The following is a 13,197-nucleotide window of genomic DNA, read 5'->3' as shown; positions in this document are numbered from 1 at the left end:
TCGGGTCCCAGGACCCTTGGCCCTGCCCGCCCCTGTGTCTCTCAGCCCCGTCTTCTCCTCGGAAGATGGGTGTCCCCCTGAGGAATGGGGGTTACGTGGGCCCCTCCAGGAGCGGCTCCCCTGTCCCAGGTAGCTAAATTCCCTTTGGCCCAAGTGGGCTTTCCCCCAGAAGACACTACAGCGAGGGCACAGGGGTCACTCCTTACAAGGGCGGCTGCTGCGGGCACCAATGGAATCAAGTGGAAATAAATGAAATGGCGTTAAATATGGGAAAGGGGGATTTACGAGGCCTGTCACTCGGCCCAGCCCCGCCCGCCGGCGAGCCCCGCCCCTTCTCGCCCACCCGAGGAGGCCCCGCCCCGCCTCCTGCCCCGCAGCTCCGGCCGCGGCCCGGGACCCGCGCGGCCGCTGGGTCCCCTCAGGTCCGCGGCACCCAGCCGCCCAGCCCGCCCGTCCTCTGGGGCTAAGGCACAGGGGAGGCCGGCGTTTGCTCCCGACGACAAGCTCCGGGGCTGGGGCTCAGAGGAACCCCTGCCCCCCTCCCCCGCCCCCGAGCCCGGCCGTGTCCAACAGGATGCACAGGGGTTTCAGGTGGGATTCGGGAGGGTCTGGGGTTCCCTGTGCATGGTCAGAGTTCTTCGGACCCCAGCACCACCCGGCCCACTCCAAAGAACCCACGAGGAAGGCCCTGAACCCCAAGAACCGAGAAGTTCTGCCGCCGCAGGGGCCCAGGATGGAGCTGGAACCCGGTCCGGGTTCCTCGCTGCACGGCCGGGGTCCGGAGACTGCCCAGCCGCCGCGGAGGACGACACAAACATTCTTCCGTCCTCTGTTCGCCTCCAAATTAGGTATCCATGGAGACAGGGCCAGGCAGCCTGACAGCCCCGCGGCCTAATCCTGATTTAGTGACCGTCCCTTTAACAGCCCACCCACCCGTGCACCCACCCCCGCGTCCCCGCTGCCGCAGGCGCGGGCTCCGGGCCGCTCGCACTCCCCCTCGCGCAGACCCCTTCCCAGGCCTCCTCCGCCCAGGAGGGGCCCCGGGCCTGCAGGCGGGCCGGGCAAGGGGACCTACATTTGCTGAGCACCTACTGTGTGCCCTTTACAGAGCGAGTTCGTAGCAAGGGAGTCTGTGTAGGCAAGAGTGGGCTCGTGGAGTGGGGAAGTTTAAGGGGCTCCGTGGGTCTCCCTGGTAGCCCGTAGCCCACGGGGGAAGGTAAGTGCCGCTTCCTGCAGCACCCTGACCCTGAGGCGGGGTCTGTGCTCTCCCGGGCCAGAGGAGAAGAAAGGAAGGGCTAGGCATCGGGGGCGCGGGCCCGAAGTGGCCTCAGTCTCCTGTCACTGCCCCGTCACGATGCCGGGGAATCTCCGGGCCGGGAACCCAGCCCCCCCACCCCACCCCCCACAGGGGCCGCTGGACAAAGACCTGATGGAGTGGGAGGGGCCTGCGGGCCGGCCTTCGGGCTCCGGACGCAGGATCCTTCTGGGACCCGAACCCGCAAATCCTGGCTCCCCACCCCCCAATCCCGCAGGCTCCCCCCAGAGCCGGCTGCTCGCTATTGCTGCAGCCTCCGCACCAAAGGGGGCGGCGAAGAGGGTGCCCGTCGGCGGCGGAGAGGAGATACCCTTCTCTGCCCTCCCCCTCCCCCCGGGAAGTGACCCTCGGATCCCGAGCACCCGCCTGGGTCTCTCGCTGGCCTTGCCCTTCGACCCCCGCCTAGTTGAACCCCGCGACCCGCAGCCCCCGCCCTCTCCGGCCCTCGCACTGTCCCGCGCCCGCGGACAAAGCTCCCGACACCCCGACCGACCGACCGGTCACCACCCCCTGACCCCCGCCCGGCCGCGCGCCCCCGCGCCTGCCCCAGCCTGGCCCGCGGCCCGTACCTCGGCATCCCGGCCGGGTCCTAGGTGAGTGTGCGCGGCCTGGGGGGGCGTCCGGCCCCGGGACCGGGGCGCGGGCCGGGGGCGACAGGCCGGGGCTGGAGGGCAGCGGCGCTCACCATCCTGGAGCCGCTACTGCTGCGGCCGCCGCGGCCGGGAGCGGGACTGGGCAGTGGGGGTGGCCGGACAAGGGGCCGCCCCGGCTCCCCCCGCAGGCAGGACCCCCACCCCCACCCCCGCCTCCCCTCGCCCGCCCCCAGCACCCTCCCTCGAAGGCCTTTGCTCCCCTCCCCTCCTCCTGCTCCTCCCCTCCCCTCCCCTCCCCTAATGCCCCTCCCTCCCCCAACTCCCGCCCCTTCCCCGGCCCTCTCCGCCCCGGCTCCGTCCCGCCCTCCCCCACCTCGCCCCCGCCCCGCCCCCACCTCCCCCGGGCTCGCCGGCCCCTCCTCTCGGCCTCCCGCCTGGCCCCGCCCCTCTCCCTCCACAAGCTCTAAAATAAATTAGCCTGGGGGGCGGCTAGCCAATGACCCTTGGGGTGGAGAGTGTCCCGGGGGCACTCTCAGGCCCGCCCCCTCTGCCTGGCCGTCAAGGCGGGAAGTTGGGGTGCGGGTGGAGGCCTGGCGGGCCCAGTCGGGGTGGGGGATCGGCCGGCCGAGGGGGAGGCCCGGACTCTGCCGCGGCCGCGGAGCGTGTCCACTGGGTGTGAGCGGCTTCCTGGGTCGAAGGGCAAAGGCGTAGGCAGCCGGCCGGCCCGTCCGTGGGCTAGCTTCCCAGGCCCCCTCCCGGGACCGCCTGGGCCCCTTGGCCAAAGCCTCGTGGACTCACGCTTTCATCCCCCGCCCCCAGGTAGACTGAGCACCTTCTGGCACCAGGCTGAGCCCAGGATGCAGAGGGCTGGACACACAGCCCGGCGAGTCCGCCGCTCTGAGCGCATGGGTGCGGGGCGGGTGCGAGCCCGGGTCCTGGGAGCTGAGGGTGGGGTGTGACTTATAAACGTGCTTCACTGAAGGACTTACCCAAGAAGGCCGCATTCCCTCTGGGCCAAACATGCTGAACGGTGGAAGGTGGAGACGCAGGATGGACACTTCGAGGTGTCCAAAGGTGTTCACTGATTGGTGCATTCATTCAGCTGGCACGTACTGAGCATCTGCTCTGTGCCACGCCTTGGGCTCGGTGCTAGGGACATCCAACCGGGTTTCAAAGGCACATCCCTGTCCTTGTAGAGCTCCCAGTCCAAGGAAAGACAGAATTCTATCAGACACACAGACACAAAGCTTCAGCTTCAGAAGTGATCCAGCCAGGAAAGGAAGCATGCAGGGCGAGGGACCCATAGCAGGACCCATTTTGCCCCAGGAGGTTGTAGATGGGGCTGAGCTTAGGTTGGAGGGTCCAGATAGACTTCCTGGAGATGATGAGGCTCCCAAGACCATCTATGTTCCACCCAAGGGCAGTGCTTGACGGTTCTCTCTTCTGAGGTGGCTTTTTTTCTTGGCTTTTTGGCTTTTTGGCTTTTTTTGTGCTGTTCAGTCTAAGTATCAGTAGGACAAGGCTGCCCCTGCGCCCCTCACCACCAGCCTGCAGGGTAGTGCTCTGTCCTCTGGGTTTCAAAGAATCCTAAACACTTCTAGTGATGGTTCCTCTGGGAGTTCCGGGTTCTGACCTCTCAGGGCACCCCCTGTAGGTGCCACTTGGGGAAAGGGAGGGGGAGGCCCTCAATAGCTCCCATGTTTTTCTCAACCCACACATGGGAACAAGACCAGCACCCAATAAGGTTTTAGAACTCACCAAGATCAGGATTTCCACGGCTCAGAATGCTAGGGCAGCCCCTGGCTTCAGAATTAGAAGGGTAGGAGGAAGTGGGCTATAGCCACCACCCTAAGAGAGCTGAACCCCTTTGCTGAAGGGACAATCCCAGGATAATAGAGGTAGAAGGATCTCATTGAATATTGAGTATTTCTTACTGATGGGGCATCTGAGGCCCAGAGAGAAGTGACGTGCTTCAGGTCACACAGCAAAGCTGGATCTAGACTCCGCTATACTCTTTCCATCCCACCTGTCAGGTTCCCAAGGGTCAGAGGCAGGAGTTCAGGGAGAGACCAATGTCCACATGAGCTGAGTGACCTCAACCTCCAAGACTAGCACCAGGAGGTCAAGCCTGCCATTGCCAGGGCATTGTGGCTGGGTGTCACTGGGGCCAGGGAAGGGGTAGGTGACAGGAGTGAAGATGGAGGAAAGAATTGATAGTGTGTTCCCCTGAAGCAGGGGTCTAGTTCTTCATCCCCTGGGAAACAGGGAGAAGAGGCCCTTCCAGTACTGGTAGGAAGGACAAGGTTAGACCTCAGGAAGGCCTCCCCAGTAAGAGAGTAGGATGGGCCAGCAAGCTGAGGAGGCCTTTGCCAGACCTCACGAGGGAAGGTTCAGCATCTTGGAGGTCCTGAATTGTTTCTGATGGGTAAACTGGCATGAGTCACATTAGCAGGTGGGGATGAGGTTGATCTCTTCACCCTTCAGCCCCCCATCCTGCACCAGTACTCAGGCAATGAAGTGTGACCCCCCTCTGCGAGCTCATTAAAGTCCTGTTAATACATCATCCAGCCTCCTGGGCTGACACTCAATCCTGGCAAATGGCCCTTCATCTTGTCTCTCCCTCTGCCCTTCTGTGCAGGGCCTTGGGGGTCTGTTCTCTGAGGACTCCCTGCTGACCCTCCTCTGGCTGTCCCCAGTCAATGGATCTGTGCCTTGAGAGCTCCCTGCAGAGAACATGCTGGTCAGGGGGCCTTGTGATCATCCCCAGCAGGTCAAGTGCCCAGCAATGGATTGGATAATAATAGTGGTATTGATGGCAGTAATGTGTGGCTTTGGCAGAGGGCCCTTCATTCTTTCCTAGCCCCTTTGCTTGTATCACATCCAGGGTGAAGAATCCTACCCTCCACCGCGCTCCTAGTGGCGGCAGGTGCTGGCCTTGGGTGTGGGGCATGTGCATATATGCAAGAGTGTGCGAGCACATGATCTTCCTGATCCAGAGACTTGTAACAGGGCCTTTCTGAAAACGTCATGAAAAATAACCCAGCTGGCCCAGAGAGAGAATCAGCATTAAGTGGTTTGAAGGGATAGAGGAAAGTGAGAGGGAAGATGTGTGAAGCCAGAGAGGGAGAAGGGAGGAGCAGATGGGGTGAGGAGGAAGGAAAAACAAGGGCCCTGGGGAAGGATGGGGTGGGGGGAGGAAGGGAGAAAGAAATGGAAGAGAGGAAGAGGAAAGGGCGGGGAGACCTCTCTTTGTGGTCCTCTGTATGGGCCACTCAGGAGTCATTAAGAGGCAGGAAAGGAAGGAAATGTGTCCCGCCTTGGGGGCTGGGGTGCACGCCCAGAGGAACCACACCCCGTTGGCTGCTCCTGTTCCCCACTTTCACTGGGATCAGGCTGCTTCCCCACAAAGCACTGGGAACAGGAAGCCCTAGCCCTCCTCTCTTGGCTGTTTGGCCTTCCAGTTCCCAGCGCCTCCTCAGTCCTCTCCAACTACTCACACTTACGTTGTGTGCTTATTCCAGCTTTGCCTTCTCAGTGAGCTACGGCCTGTGTGTCTGGGTCCAATCCCCACCCCACAGCTACCCTAAGGGTTCTCAAGAGCCTCAAGGAGAATTTGAAACAGTATCCCTTCCTCTGGGCAGATACAGCTCTGTGCCAGACCACACGAGACTCAGGAGGAGGAGCTGGGACTTGCCATCAGTCCTTTCTCCCGTAGGAGCCCAACTCTTGCGTACCTTGGGACCCACTTCCAAAATCCTCACCCAACATCCAGCTCCGCCGTTTGGTTGGTGAGCAGAGGCTCCCCATCCTGCAGCACAGCCTTTGGGCTAGCATGCCACGCTGAACTGCCATCCCACCCTGTGCCTTTATCATACAGGCCCACAGGACCTCTCACTGAGCACCCACCCACCCAATTTAATGCATCAGTCTCTCTCCCTGGAGTATCATTTGCCCCTATTCTACCTGGGGAGCTATCCCTACCCCCCAGCAGAACTGGTAGTTCCTACCCCAGAGCTCTCCTAACCCTTTTTTCTAAGTTCCAGGTGTTGAACACAATACCCTGCTTCCTGGAGGAATCCTTCCCTTCCTATGCTATGTCCAAAGGCAGAAGACTCCACCCAAGCCTGCCTGGCTCACTCTCCTACAAGCCAGCTCATCAGGAACCCCACTGGACTTCTCCCTTCCCTAAAGCTTATAGACCCAGGGCAGAATGGGGAACTGGAAAGCCAAGTGTCCCAGAGGTCTCCCCACCCCCACTCTGCCTTCACTGGGGCTCAGCCTGACAGGAGATTCCCAGCACATCTGGTTGTACTTAAATCATCTAGCGCCCAACTGCCCAGGCATGTCCCTGCTTTCCTCCCCTCTGCCCTGGCTTTCTCCCCTTCCTAAACTAGCCTCCCAGGCCTCTCCTCCAGTACGACTTCCCTGATTGGCCAGCCTCAGCATCCACAGCCCACCCTTGAACCTGATCCTCTCTGGGTCTGGGGTCTGAGAGGGTGTGTGCTCAGCTCAGCATGGCTCAGTGTGTGGAACCCCATCCTTTCCAAGCATTGATCCTGGATGGAATCCCTTCCCAGGGAGGGAGGGGAGCTGACTGACCATGGGCCTCTCCTCTGTGCCCTTGGCCCCCAGGGTGGCTGCCTCCAGTTACTGGTGTGTGTAGTGTCCAGGGGGAATGTTCCTGCCTTTTTAAAGCTTTGGTTCAGATCCAGACAGAGCTGTTCCCATGACAACTCTTGCTGTCAGCCATGGTCCAAAAGGCTTTGCTAATATTAAAGAACAAAAGGGAGATAAATGCAGAGAACACAGTAAGTGTAAAAAGACAGCCTACAAAGAACAGGCTTGTGGATCTACTGTAAAGTGCTTCGCCAGGGCTCCAGTTTTGAATATTCATTCACTCACTCAACAGCATGTACTGGCGACTAAGTGGACTAAGCTCTAGGAGCAGAGGCCTGAATAAGACCTCAGTGCTTCCTAGAGAAACTCTTGGTAGGTGGACGAACAAATGTAAGATGCTATGATGGACATGTGTGGGGAGGCAGTGGAGTGCAGTGGCTGAAGATCAGAGACCCTGAGTTGAATCCTGGCTCCCCCACTTTCCTGCTGCTGCTGGGGGTGGGGGGGGCACTTAACCTGCTGGAGCCTGTCCCCTTACCTGTAAAAGGAAGATGATGTGACCTGAGAGGGTTGTGGTGGGATTCGCATAAGATAATGCGTGTGGAAGCACTTTGTGAAGTGCGGAGTTGTTGCTATTATTATTAGGCGAACACTGTCTGCCCGGCCTTCATCTGCCTACCCTCTGAGGGCAGCCGTCACAGTGGAGAAACTTCTTCTGTGGGGGACACGGAGCCCAGGCAGCAGGCAGTTAGCATCCTCACCCACACGTACTTTTATTACACAAGGAAGACACCTTTTTACAAAAATTAGAAAATATAGATAAGCACAAAACAAAACAATGAAGCACCCTAATCCCACCACCCAGAGATAACCACTGTTAAGACCTTGGAGCAGGCCAGACATTATTCCAGATATTGATATATAAAGAGAGAGATCTCCACACTATTTTGTAATCTGTAGATAGATATTTTGAATATATTTTCCTGTCTATAAATACATTTATACCACATAATTTTTTTAATTGATTTTAGAGAGAGAGGAAGGGAGGAAGAGAGAGAGAAACATCGATTTGTTGTTCCACTTATTTATGCATTCACTGGTTGCTTCTTATATGTGCTCTGACTGGGGATCAAACCTTGGAATATTGGGATGACACTCTAACCAACTGAACTACCCGGCCAGGCATATATCAAATAATTTTTTATGACAACTTAATAGTCCATCATATGGACATGCAAGAATTAATTTGTTTCCTTTGTTGTCGATTTTCTTTTCCAGAAATAAGAGCTTGATGAACAGACTTGTAACATCCACCTTGTTTCCTTTGTTGTCGATTTTCTTTTCCAGAAATAAGAGCTTGATGAACAGACTTGTAACATCCACCTTGTTGCATGTGTCTTATTAGGATAAATTCCTAGTAATGAGATACTGGAAACACATATTTTTAGCTTTGAGGAACCACTAGCCCAGGCCTCTGGGCGTTGCTCTCACATCTCCTCCAGGCAGCCCTCCCAGATTGGCCTTCCAGGGCCCAGTGCATCTCCCAAAGCCCACCCCTTTCCCAGTAGCTTCATCCCTTAGTGACCTGGCCTGGGAACCCTGAAAAATGTTCAGAAGGTCTGGCTGCTGAAGGCCAGGAGGGGCCCTGGGTGGACAGCAGCACAAAGCCGGCTTGTCGGGGCACGGAAAGAGGCCCCGCCCCTCGGGGCTGCTGGCTGAGCATTCCTCCAGGGACAATGGCTGCCTCGGAATCCCGAGAATGAAGGAGGCCGGGTGGCTTCCCAAGGCCACCCCCTTCCACCCCCACCAACTTGTACCCGTTCTGAAATGGAAAGAAGGGACACTTGCATTGGGGGCGGGGTGGGGAGGGGCAGTGCACCCAAGCCTAAGCCCCCTCCTTTTAGCAACTTTAATTCACAACAGCGGGAGTCCCGCCCAGGCACTTCCCTGTGGATCTTGGGCTGGTCCTGCTCTCTCTTTAGGTCCCTGCTTCCTCAACTGTAAAATCAGGGGCTTGGATTCAGTGGTTGCCAAATTCACCTTGTTGCATGTGTCTTATTAGGGTAAATTCCTAGTAATGAGATACTGGAAATGCCCTAATGCAGTGGCTAAGACACACACAAGCTTTGAAGCCAGACTGCCTGAGTTCAAATCCTGGTCAGCCCTCTTTCCTGTGAATTTAACACCTGACCTAAGCTTCCCCATCTGTAAAGTGGGTTGATGATAGATGCACATCTCTCCCTCAGGGGGTTGTCCTGAGGAAGGATGAGAAGATGCTCATCGGACAACTGGCAGATTTAGCAAAGTCTATGAATGATGACTCACACTTAACTGTGATGCTAACTGGATTCCCAACCCCAGGCCCCTTTCACGCCCAATCTAGATTTTGGCCCACTGGACATTTGCTCAACAGCTAGCCATACTTCTGGGACATGAGGGGCAACTGATGCCCCAAGGAAGCCTCCTTCTTTCATGCTTCCACACCCCCTTGTATGAACCATAAAGCCATAAAGCTGTAGAACTGTAAAGGCTTTTGGGGGCAAATAAAATGCAAAGTTCAGGAAAACTCCTGTGTCAGGCCACATGTCCTCATTTTTGTTTCAAATGCAGACATTTCCAATACAGCCAGCAATTGGTGACATAGGGTTCCAGGCTCCTAATAACCCACTGGAGGATTAGGACGAACACACTTAAACAGTGAACAGTGTGGGTTTCCTATCAATATTTTTGAGCCGTTTGCCACAAACTCCTGCCCAAGCTCCTCCCACTCTCCTTCATAGGCTTGTTCGCTCTTTCTCCTTCCTCGCCTGGTCCTCAACCATACTCCTGTGCTTCCCTAGATTAAAATCCTCTCCTGCGAGTATCAGAAAACTCTCCTCACAATGACTTGTCCAATAAGGAAAATGCACAATCATATTTTATCCAACTGAGATGCCAATGATGTCAAGAAGCACTGTTGCCTGGCCAGGCATGATCCAGTTCCATTCCCGGTCAGGGCACATGCCCAGGCTGCGGGCTCGATCCCCAGTGTGGGACGTGCAGGAGGCAGCCGATCAATGACTCTCTCATCATTGATGTTTCTATCTCTCTCTCTCCCTCTCCCTTCCTCTCTCTGAAATCAATAAAGATATATTAAAAAAAAAAAAAAGCATGGTTACTTCTTGTACCATTGGAAAGAAAAAAGCACTGTCAATTAAACTGACACAAGGATTTCTTATCACTTAGAATTTTTATTTGTTAAAAAAGCTCTTTTAGACCTACATGGAAATATATATTTTTAACATATTATTACTCTTGCACGTGTGTAACAAGGGAAGCATGGGTGAAATACATTGGTTAAGGTTTTCTTTAAAACTTATTGAATTCAGAGTCTGATTGTAATCACTGTCAACTTTAAGCTGTCAGTGTCTGTGTTTTTCCACACAGACTAGCCATCTGGGCCATCACAAGTATTGGTGCTACAGCATTTCTTAAAGACTGTTCTACTGAATTAACTATTACTGTGAAAAAAAAATTACTCCAAATCTTAGAAACTTAAAGCAACAAACATTTGTTATCTTATAGTTTCTGTGGGTCAGGAACCAGGAAGTGGTTTAGCTGGGTGGTTCTGGCTCAAGGTCTCTTATGAGCTGGCACCCAAGCTGTCAGGGTAGGAGTTGGGTGGGGGCAGTCCTGTGGGGCTCACTCACAGGGCTGTTGGCAGATCTCAGTTCCTAGCCGGCTGTTGGCTGGGTACCTCAGTTCTTCATCACATGGGCCTGACTGTCTTCATGAGAGTGCCGCTGGCCTTCCCCACAGCAAATGGCCTAAGAGAGACCACAAGCTAACATTCAAGACAGATGGTAATAGTTTTTGTTTTTTTAAATTAAAATATATATATATATATATATATATATATATATATATATATATATATATATATATATATATATATATCTTTATTGATTTCAGAGAGAGGAAGGGAGAGGGAGAGAGAGAGATAGAAACATTGATCATGAGTCATTGATTGGCTGCCTCCTACATGCCCCCAACTGGGGATGGAGCCCACAACCCAGGCATGTGCCCTGACCCAGAATCAAACTGCCAGCTCCTGGGTCATGGGTAGTTGCTCAACCACTGAGCCACACTGGCCGGGCCAGTTGCATATGTTAGTAAAACTCAGAATGATTTGAACAAGATAGATGTTTATTCTTTTTCATATAAAAGAAGTATGAAGATAGGCAGTGCTGATGTGGTAGCTCTACAGTTTCGGTGTCATCAGGGAGCCAGATGCCACCCATCTCATGTGATTTCATTCTCAAATTCACCTCATGTTCCAAAATGGCTGCTAGAGTCCAGCCTTCAGATCCAGGTTGTAGACCAGAGGGAGCAAAAGCAGAGGGGCAAAGGGTTCCTCCTCAGCAGAGTTAGCTGGATCTTCTACGGAACATTCCTGTTTACATCTTATTGGACAGAACTTGGTCACATGGACACACATGCAAAAAAGCCCTCCAAAACAAACAAACAAACAAACAAACAAAATACAAAAAAACTAGAAACATTTTTTAGCAGGGCACTGTGTCACCTTAAACAAAATCTGACTCTATATTATAAAGGAAGAATGAATGTTAGGTGGCCACCTTCAGTGTCTTCCACTGCCCTCCAGCCTAAACCAATCCCTGGTCAGGGGGCAGGATTACCAGGATTGATGAAGATTTACTCCTGGGTTGGACACAGAGTTACGTTCCATGACAGGTAGCTCCCTGGACAAAATTATGTTAACAAGGAAGAAGCAGTCACTCTTGGTTATTTAGCAATAACCATTGCCCTCCTTTCTTGCTAAAAGAACCTTGATTTTGCTCAGGAACTAGGTTGCCATGTTCTTCAGGGGAAGATGAACCCCTCCCCAGCCCCAGGGGTGAATCTTTTTTTTTTTTTTAAATATATCTTTATTGATTTCAGAGAGAGGAAAGGAGAGGGAGAGACAGAGATGGAAACATCAATGATGAGAGAGTCATTGATTGAGCCCGCAACCCGGGCATGTGCCTTGACCAGGAATCGAACCCCGATCGCCTGGATTCCAGGTCAATACTCAACCACTGAGCCACGCCCTGCCGGGCCCCAGGGGTGAATCTTGATTAGTCTGAGACAACCGTGGGAATCCCATTGCCTCTGCCAGTGTTTGGTTTAAGAATGGACATGTAATATGATTCTGGCCTCTGAAACATGAGGGGGATGTTCTTTGGGAGACTTCTGGAAAGATTTCTCAGGGGCCAAAGGAGAAACAGCTTTTCTTGGCCCTTTTTAAAAATAAATGTCTTTATTGATTTTTAGAGAGGGTATAGGAAGGATAGAGAGATAGAAAGGTCAATGAGAAACATCATCCATCTGCTGCCTCCTGCACGCCCCCTACTGGGGATCAAGCCCGAAATCCGGGCATGTGCCCTACCTGGGAATGGAACCGTGACCTCTTGGTTCCTAGGTCGGCGTTCAACCACTGAGCCACACCGGCTGGCTCTTTGCCTTTGAATGGTACTGTCTACATGTGATTTCTGGAACTGCAGCAGCCATCTTGTGGCTTTAAGGGAAGTCAGGGTACAAGGACAAAAGTCAACAGGACAGGATGGCAGAGAAAAGAGAAAGAAATGTGGGAGAATATTCATAGTATGGAATTCCACTCAGCTATAAAAATGGATAGATACACACACAGAAAAGGGTGACTCTCAAAAACACTGTCTGAAGCAAAAGAACCAGACACAAAAGAGTATATACAATTTCATTCCATTCATAGGAAGATCTAGAACATGCAAAACTGGCCTATGGAGGTAGATATCAGATCAGTGGTTACCTGCGGCAGGGAGTGAAGGAGGGATTGACCGTATATGGACATGAGAGAGAACTTTCTGGCATAAGGTCAATGATCTTTATCTTGATTGGAATGGTGGCTCCCAGGTATACATTTCTCAAAACTTATCAAACTATGCTTTTAAAATCTGCATTCTACTGCATGTAAATTGTATTTCAATAAAGTTGATAAAAGAAGGAAAGAGAAGGAAGGAAGAAACCTACGTGGGTTTTTTTTAATCCTCACCCAAGGATACTTTTTCCATTGCTTTTTTTGGAGAGGGTGTAAGGGAGAGAGAGAGAGAGAAACATCGATTGGTTGCCTCCAGCATGAGCCAGGGCCAGGGACTGAGCTTGCAACGGAGGTATGTGCCCCTGGCTGGAATTGAACCCGGGACCCTTCAGTCTGATGCTCTAACCACTGAGCCAAAACGGCTAGGGCAGGGACCTAGGTGGGTTTTTTTTCAATCCTCACTTGAGGATATTTTTTCCATTGCTTTTCAGAGAGAGTGGAAGGGGGGAGGGAGAGAGAAAAGCATCAATGTGAGAGACACATCGACTGGTTGCCTCCCACACACACCCCATTGGGGCTGGGGATCGAGCCTGCAACGGGGGTAGGGGCCGGAATCAAGCCCAGGACCCTTCAGTCCACAGGCCGATGCTCTAGCCGCTGAGCCAAAGTGGCTAGGGCAGAACCTAGGTTTTTGATAACATTGTTGAGTCACTGAATTAACCAACAGCCTCACCTTGGGACTTCTTGTTTTGAGACACAATAAATAAACAAATACCCTTACTGTTTAGGCCATTTTTAAGTTGGGTCTTCTGTAACTTGAACCCAATCCCTTTTGT

The 13,197-nt window shown here is 53.6% G+C and overlaps 1 protein-coding gene across 1 annotated transcript in view; it reads right to left on the bottom strand.

The window, feature by feature from the left end:
- The window catches only part of FIGNL2 (fidgetin like 2), a 28,682-nt gene extending 26,610 nt beyond the window's left edge, over positions 1 to 2,072 (bottom strand). The window contains exon 1 of the mRNA XM_081126231.1: positions 1,885 to 2,072. The gene's annotated coding sequence lies outside the window, so the exon portion shown is untranslated. The remainder of the gene's footprint in view (positions 1 to 1,884) is intronic.
- Between the last annotated feature and the right edge of the window lie 11,125 nt (positions 2,073 to 13,197).

Source organism: Miniopterus schreibersii (assembly GCF_964146895.1).
Source record: "Miniopterus schreibersii genome assembly, chromosome: 2".
NCBI classification, from domain to species: domain Eukaryota; kingdom Metazoa; phylum Chordata; class Mammalia; order Chiroptera; family Miniopteridae; genus Miniopterus; species Miniopterus schreibersii.
Note: the sequence above shows the minus strand (reverse complement) of the source record. Positions and strands in the feature narration are given on the sequence as shown.